This window comes from Macaca thibetana, chromosome 12 (genome assembly GCF_024542745.1).
Source record: "Macaca thibetana thibetana isolate TM-01 chromosome 12, ASM2454274v1, whole genome shotgun sequence".
Classification (NCBI taxonomy): domain Eukaryota; kingdom Metazoa; phylum Chordata; class Mammalia; order Primates; family Cercopithecidae; genus Macaca; species Macaca thibetana.
In genome coordinates, this window is record NC_065589.1 from 26456367 (window position 1) to 26464104 (window position 7738).

A 7738-nucleotide genomic window follows, 5' to 3' on the forward strand; every position below is an offset into this window, starting at 1 on the left:
TTGGTGGGAACCGGATCCTCAGATCCTCTAAGTGGGGCAACAGGATCATCCTCTTAGGGCTTTCAACTCCTCCCAGGAGTGGTGAGTATTGGGATTCAGAAGAGGGTTTCACTCTGTTTTCTTGACTCTTGTGAAAAGCAAACTCATCATTTTACATATTTATATTTGTCATGTTTCCCCAGAAAACAGAACCAATAGTGTATATATATATATGTGTGTGTATATATATATATAACATATATTAATTATAGGAACTGGCTTACATGATTATGGAGGCTGAGAAGGCCCATGATTTGCTATCTGCAAGTTGGAGAACCAGGAAAGCCAGTGGCGTAATTATCTGAAAGCCTGAGAACCAGGAGTGCCAATGTCTGAGGGCAGAAGGATGGATGTCTCAGCTCCAACAGGAGAGAGAACAAATTCACCCTTCCTCTGCCTTTTGTTCTATCCAGGCTTTCAACTGATTGGATGATGGCCACCTACATGGGTGAGGTTAGATCTTCGTTACTACTGATTCAAATGCTCATCTCTTCCAGACACTCTCACAGGTACTCTGAGAAAGCTTTATAGCTATCTGGGCATCACTTAACCCACTCAATAATTATGGATATATAATTAACCATCACAGTCTTGATATAGCGATGTTCCCATCGCTCTCTCTGTGTTCTGCCAGTGAGCTGCAAAGCTGCTAGGTAAGGCCTCAGGCCCAAGCAGTGCTCTTCAGCCCATAGAACCAGAAGCCCTGCATTTGGGAGACGCTAGGGGATTTCCTGGCCATAAATAAGGTTGTGGTTTCGGTCCCCCACTGGCTATGATCATGGTTTGCTTATCTCTGTAGTGAGAACACAGAGGGGAAAGACGGACTCAGACTTTGGGAATAAACCCTGCCACCTCTGGAAACACACAGGAGAGGCACCACACTTCTTTTTTGTGCAGCCCACAGCTCCTGACACATCACAGTGAGTTCCAATGTGGATGTCTCACTAGAATGAAGTCACAGGAAGTCACAGGAAATGAATATTAATGAAAGTGGCCCTGACGCATGCATATTAAACTGCCCATCTCAGTCCCCATGTTCTTCTACTACACTTGAAACAAAATGTAACCCGGATCCATCATTCACCCCAAGATATAAATAGCTGATTACCGTTAAACTATTACTCTTATTAGGGGCATTGCATCTTCTCCTTTTCTAAGACAGCATCTCCCCCTGTTGACCAGGCTGGAGTGCAGTGGTGTGATCTCAGCTCACAGCAGCCTTGACCTCCAGGGCTCAAGTGATCCTCCCACCTCAGCCTCCTGGGTATGTGGGACTACAGGTGCACACCCCACATATCTGGTTAATTTTTCTATTTTTTTGTAGAGATGGGGTTTTGCTGTGTTGCCAAGGCTGGTCTCAAACTTCTGGGCTCAAGCAATCTGCCTGCCTCAGCCTCCCAAAGTGCTGGGATTATAGGCATTAGCACCCACATATGGCCAAGGAGCATCTCTATATTAACAAGGATCAAAGCCTTGAGCTATGGGAATGAGATAGGTGCAGTTTTAGAACAATGAGTGAAGGAAGGGAGCTTTGCAGTCTTTGGGACCTCCTAGAAATGACCTTTCATGTTAGCCAGTCCTCTTTTTCTGTATCCCTAATACTACCTCTTATCGAAGTTAGCATGATTTCACCACATTATCAACAGGAAGAAAGCGAGGTGCTGCATTCCTCATCTGGCTGGGTTGGTCACGTGAGACTCATCATCATAGGAATGAAGATGGAGATCACGTGAGACTCATAATCATAGGAATGAAGATGGAGATGTCTTGGATTAAGTAGGACCTTGAATTAACTCATGTGCATATTCTAGTTAGGCTGTTGTGCTTCTGCTAGGTGATTGTGCTTTTTGGTACCATGAAGGAAAGAGGAAATGACTCAGACAAAAGTGGGAGGAGTCAGGCTGCAGGAGTATAACACAAGTATAGCTAAGAGAGCAGAGGGCAGGACATTGGGATCATCCCTGTAGGACACTGACTCACACCAAGAGATGACTATAGAGTTCAAGTTCGAGGGAGAGACTAAAGGAAGAATTTCTGCCTTGTCCTCTCGAACCCTGAGCTGTATAGAGTCCACTTGCCTCCAAGCTATATAGGAAGGAGCATCCAGACAGCCTTTCTGCCAGTCTCACTCCACACAGATATTTAGAGCTACATATTAGCAAGAGTAGGAGGGAAACACCAGGACACGGTTCCCAAATTTGGCTGTACACTGGAATCAGCTGGGGATAGTTCAACAGTATTTATTGTTGCCTGTCTCCTACATTCTGATTTAATTCGCAGGGCCTGTGACCGGGCGCTGGGCGTTTTCACAGGTCCTCAGGTGAGGTGAATGTGCAGCAAAGATTACACCAGGAGCAGGTCTGCAGCCCTGCATGAGCCTGCCAGTGACCAGCTTCCATGATGCTTACCCCACTTCTCACAAAGCACGGCTTCTAGGGACAGGACAGAGTTGCAGGATGCTCAGTCAGTGCTCCGAGTGCATGAAGGTGGGGGCCAGCATGCCCGCAGCACTGGGAAGACAGTGCTTACTTTGTTCGCCTCCTCCATAGGGCACACAGGTAAAGATGACACAAGGTGAGAGCTTTGCGGAAGTAGGTTGCAAAGAAGCGGTGACTAAGCAAACTGCAAGCACTTTCCTGAAAAGGGGGAAATGGTCAGAGGGGGACGTGGCTGAGGCAGGACAGGTGTGTCATGGTGGAGCAGTGAGTAGGGCAGGCAGCTTGCTCTGAGAGGAGAGGGGAGGGCTGGGGTGGGGTGGGGGACAAGCTGACCCAGCCTGACACGTGGGCCGAGGGAGCATATTGGCACGCTATTGATACTGGGGCACCTTTTCCCCAGAATCTCAGGACAGGGCTCTCTACTCTCTTGGGGCTGCCCTGGCTAGTACCTCATTCTCTCCCAAGCGATGTCAACTGCATCTGAATTGTTCTTGCATCCTGCCTCTTCAGTGCCTCTCCATCCTATCTGCACATTGCTGTCAGAATAATGCTGCTGAAGGGCCCATCTGATTGTATCTTTCTCCAAAAACAGGGTTTCTCCCACCATAACTGCCCTAACCTATCTTTGTCATCTAACATTTTCCATCATGCACCTGACCTCCCAGCAACCAAACCAGCTTTCTTGCATCTGGTCTGAACTCTGCTGTGTACTCTGTTTGAATGTCCTGGTCCTTTCCTCTCCATTAAATTCTTGCTCCATTCGTGGTTCACCTTAAATGCCACCAACTCCAGAAAGCATGAATCTCTTCTCAGTGGCTCTGAAACTCTTCTCAGCTCTTTTATATCCCTTCTCACCTGTAGATTCTGGCTGTTTGCCACCTCCTCTCTCTACTGGACCATGAACTTCTGGGAGACAATGAATGTGTGTTCTTCAAACTCTAGTCTTCCAGAGTGCCCAGGAGAGCTTTGGATACAGCAGGTGCTCAATACATTATTTATTAAATGGAATTTTATAGTCAAGACACCCAGGACACATGTCAGAGAATGAGTAGGCACATACCTGCTTGTGGGGCAGCTGGAATATCAATAGAGAGGCATCTCTTCCTGCTAGGCGTGGTGTTGGATAAGATCCCTGTGACCCACATAATGCCCATGAGGACAAACATAAAAAGACAAGGCCGCATGCCTGGGACCCGGTGTTGTGCTGAACCCCTATTAACCTCAGTAGGGAAGGCATAAGGTTCAAGAAGCCAAAGAAGAGACCCAGAGCCAGCAAAAGAGACGTGGGGTTTTATTGAGGGCTTACATACAGGGGAAGAATCCAGAGGTGGTGGGTTGGATAGAACTGCCTTACATACAGAAGTGGCCCTGTAGTGTTGGGCTGGACAACATATCTCCATGGCCCAGTGGTGGCAGGCTGGGCAGGAAAACCGCAACTACCTGCAAACATCATGCAGTTTATACAGCATTTTCACTTAACCCCTTTCCCTAATGACCGACACCTGTCAACTGCCATTTAACCCAAAACTTAAGGCCTCAATCCTCTCTACAGCCTAGGTTTCATGGGATAGGCCAGGGGCTCAGATGTTTATTATAGATAAGAAACGCATCTCCGATTGGCCACTCCCAGATTTTCTAGCTCGAAACACACATTCAGGTGCATCTGCCATACAGGGTCATTATAAAGGTGTGCTTAAGTTATTGCTATCAGGTGCATTTACCCTACACTGGGTAAGACACTGATCACATGGACTCTTTCTTTATAACGCGCAAGAATTCATGAATAAAAGGACACAAAGACAGAATATCTAATAACAGCAAACATTTATAGAATACTTGCAGCTTGTTTCATATTCACATTCTCAATAAATGCAGAGAGATTATGTCTTCACAATTTAGTAGTCGGACCCTTTCCACCTATATAACATGGACAAATGTTTATCACCTCCTAACACAGCAAGAACATCTAGCACACGTGCACACAAACACATTTATAAAAGAAGGGGACTAAAATGGTTGAGTCCCATATTTCAGGTGCTGTTCTAGGTATCATATAAAACACACTCCCCAAAGTCCTGCTCATTTGTCTGTGTGTGTCTAGTTCAATCCCCTCCCTCCCCTTTTACCCTTGCCTTCCCACCCCTCGTACCACATGTATCTTCCTTTTAACTCCACACATTTGTGCTCTGGAGACATAATAATCTCAGTGGCTGTTATGGGTTGAATTATGATCCCCAAAAAGCTGTGTTGAAGTCCCAACCCTCAGTGCTTCTGAATGTGACCTTATTAGGAAATAGTCTTTCCTAATGTAATTGGTTGATAAGCTCAGATGAGTGGGGTGGGCTCCTCATACCACTGGTGTCCTTATAAGATGCCCTAGGAAACCAATACAGTGGCCTAGGAGGGGAATGTGTGCGTGTATGCATGAACGCTGGGCACTGGGATTATGCCTTGTGTGTGGACTAACAGTGTATATGTGCATGTGTGTGAGAGAAGGTTTGAGTCTGTGTGCCCATGCAATATGCATGGGAAGCCAAGGGATGATTCTGGCATTTACCATCACACACACACATACACACACACACACACACACACACACACTCTTCAGTCCTGAAGTTCTGAGTGTCCTCTCTGCTTGGACTATTAATTAGAATCGTGTATTCCTGCCTCCCTTTGCCAGTGGGCAGAAGGCAGTTTCTGAGCAGTGACTAAGCCTCTATCAGGACACTAATGCAAGTGGCCCATAAAAGGCATCTAACCCTGACACTGCTGGAGGATCTAGGGCCCAGGAAATTGGAAAGAAGGAAAGAAAATCTTTAAACAAAGGAGCCAGGTGAAGCGACATACCGCAGTGTGACTGACCTGCTGAGGTTCCAAGACCTGAAACACAAACATATACGCGCATGCACTCCTCCTCCCATCTAGAACCCAACTGTTTTTGAGTTCTGTTCTCTTAGTGGGCTTTCCATTCCTCCAACATTCTCTGAGAGGCAGCTCTCTGTTTTGTACGAGAAAATGTAGTCTGTTTGAGTGATGCACACTGGATCACAGAGCAAGTTACGGACAAAGATGAAACTGTCTGAGTGTCATTACTTATTTGCTAAACCACATAGGGCTGGGGGTATCCACTCCTAAAAAGCAGAGCAGGATATTTTAAAGCCAGACAGGGGGGCTATATAGAGAAGGAAGAAAAATAGAATTGGAAGGACTGATAATGGAAATATTTACTGTACACTTACTGTACACCAAATATTTTATGTTGTTCATACTCATTTAATCCTGACAGCCCTGAAAGTTAACATAAATCCTGTTTGACAGTTGCAGAAACTGAGACTGAGAATGGTCAAGCAACTTGACTGAGGTCACAAAGCCAGCATATAGAGGCAGATTTTGAAAAACGCAGTTTGATTCCAGGCTGGGCTCTGATAATACTGAGTGGGCATTAAAAAGCAGGCTTCCGGGGAAGATGGAAAAGGAGTTGTGGAATCATCAAACGGCATGGATGTTGTACATAACTGAGGCCCTGGATTACAGAATTAAAATTCCATGTCTGTACTCCTCCCTCCCGCTCCCGCTCCACAGTTGGCAAGCGTGGGCCAGCCCAAGGCTACTGGTGGTGGGAGGAATAGCTTCATGTCCTCAAAGCACTCACCTAAATTCTGGTGTAGGGAGAGCTTAAAGGCTGTGGAAGAGACCCAGCATGCCTTTCCAAGTAGGTCCTAGGTTAGAAAGATTGGGGAGGCCTGTGTGTTAAAAGAGATGGCAGGAAATGATCCAGATCTATATCTGTAAAATCTCTGGCAATGACAGGATGTGAGGAAAGACAGGAGGATCAGGAGGGCTGGGGGGGCGACTGAAATGTACTAACACTGATTGCAAACTAAAAATAAAATCCTAGGCCCCCTCTAGCAACCGGAATAGAAACCCTCTTGGCCAAGAGGACCTCAGAAAAACCTTAGAAACTGAGTTCCCAGCCATGACAGGACAGGTCAGACACGCCTCGTTATACTCTCCTCCCTTTTATGGTTTAGACACAATTGACCAGTATTAATGTCAAAATAGAGGTCATAAGACTGACCAAACACATTCTTTGTGGCAAGATACCAAATTATAAACAGGACCAACGGCCACGCCAGGCAAGGGTTAAGTCATGCAGCCCTACACTTAGGTAATAAACTATGTTCTAACTGCCACAAGGTTTTTCCTTTTCTCTAGCAGCTAAATAAGCACTGGCCTCTAAATAAACAATACTAAAACACTTGCAGCTCCACCAGGTGCTGACTAACTGAACTCCACCAGCCGTAACAACAGCTTTGATTGGACAAGTGTGATGTCAGTAACTTCCTCCTGGTAAGAAGCCCACCAACCATGACTGGTTCTAGCGGGTTTACAGAGATTGCACACTTGAGTGCCTTCATGTCCTGAAAAGACCTTTTGATGTATAGGGCCTGATTGTAATATTTAAATATTAAGTCTCCACCCCAAGGTGAACATGCATGGGTCATATGTAACATGCATGTTTAATATGCATGCATCAGGGCCACTTTCATTAATATTCATAGCTCCTCCTGTAACCTGTTGAATATGTGTTCAGCCAACCCATTCAGCATAAAAGCATAAAGCTCCTATCCCAACCCCTCCTCCTTGGAAGTGCCTGTCTCTGGGCTTCTGCTGGAGGAGGCTGTGCTTCCCAGCCTGCAGGATGGCCACCTGGCAGGCAGTCACCCTTAAGAAATAGTCTCCATTTTTCTAAATTTATATCTTATGATTTTTTTTTAAGTTAACATATCTGGCAAAGATGGGATTCTGAAGCAGCCCATGAATTTCTTTTCCTGTGTCACCCAGGACACCAGGTACAGCCAAGGTCACTTTGAAAAAGTCCAGTTGTTCCTGACCATGCTGCGAAAGGATCTGGGTAAGTGCTATCAGAATCCCAAGATCTCCCACTTTTAGGTTGCAGACTTGATTTCTTCTCTTAGGCCCCCTCCCTCTGCGAAACTCCAGAGGAGACCCTCCTGCTGGCCCTGGGTTTGGGAGGGCATTCCTAGTTCTTTCAGTCCTTTCTGGTTCCCTCCCTCCATGGACCCCGGAGGGAACATCTCTCCTGGCCTTGGGTTTGGAGGAGGTCTTCCTGATTCCCTCCATCCAAGGGCCCTGGAGAAAATGCCTTTGTGGGCTCCAGGCTTATGGAGAGGCATTCAGGTTGGACTCAACTGGTCCAGAAGGTTTGTGGGGATGCTCACACTGCAAGATTTGTCTTC

General features: G+C 46.3%; 1 protein-coding gene across 1 annotated transcript in view; it reads right to left on the minus strand.

The window, feature by feature from the left end:
* Positions 1-7738, minus strand: part of RPL37A (ribosomal protein L37a) — a 308451-nt gene that overhangs the window by 267450 nt on the left and 33263 nt on the right. The gene's annotated exons all lie outside the window — the stretch shown is intronic.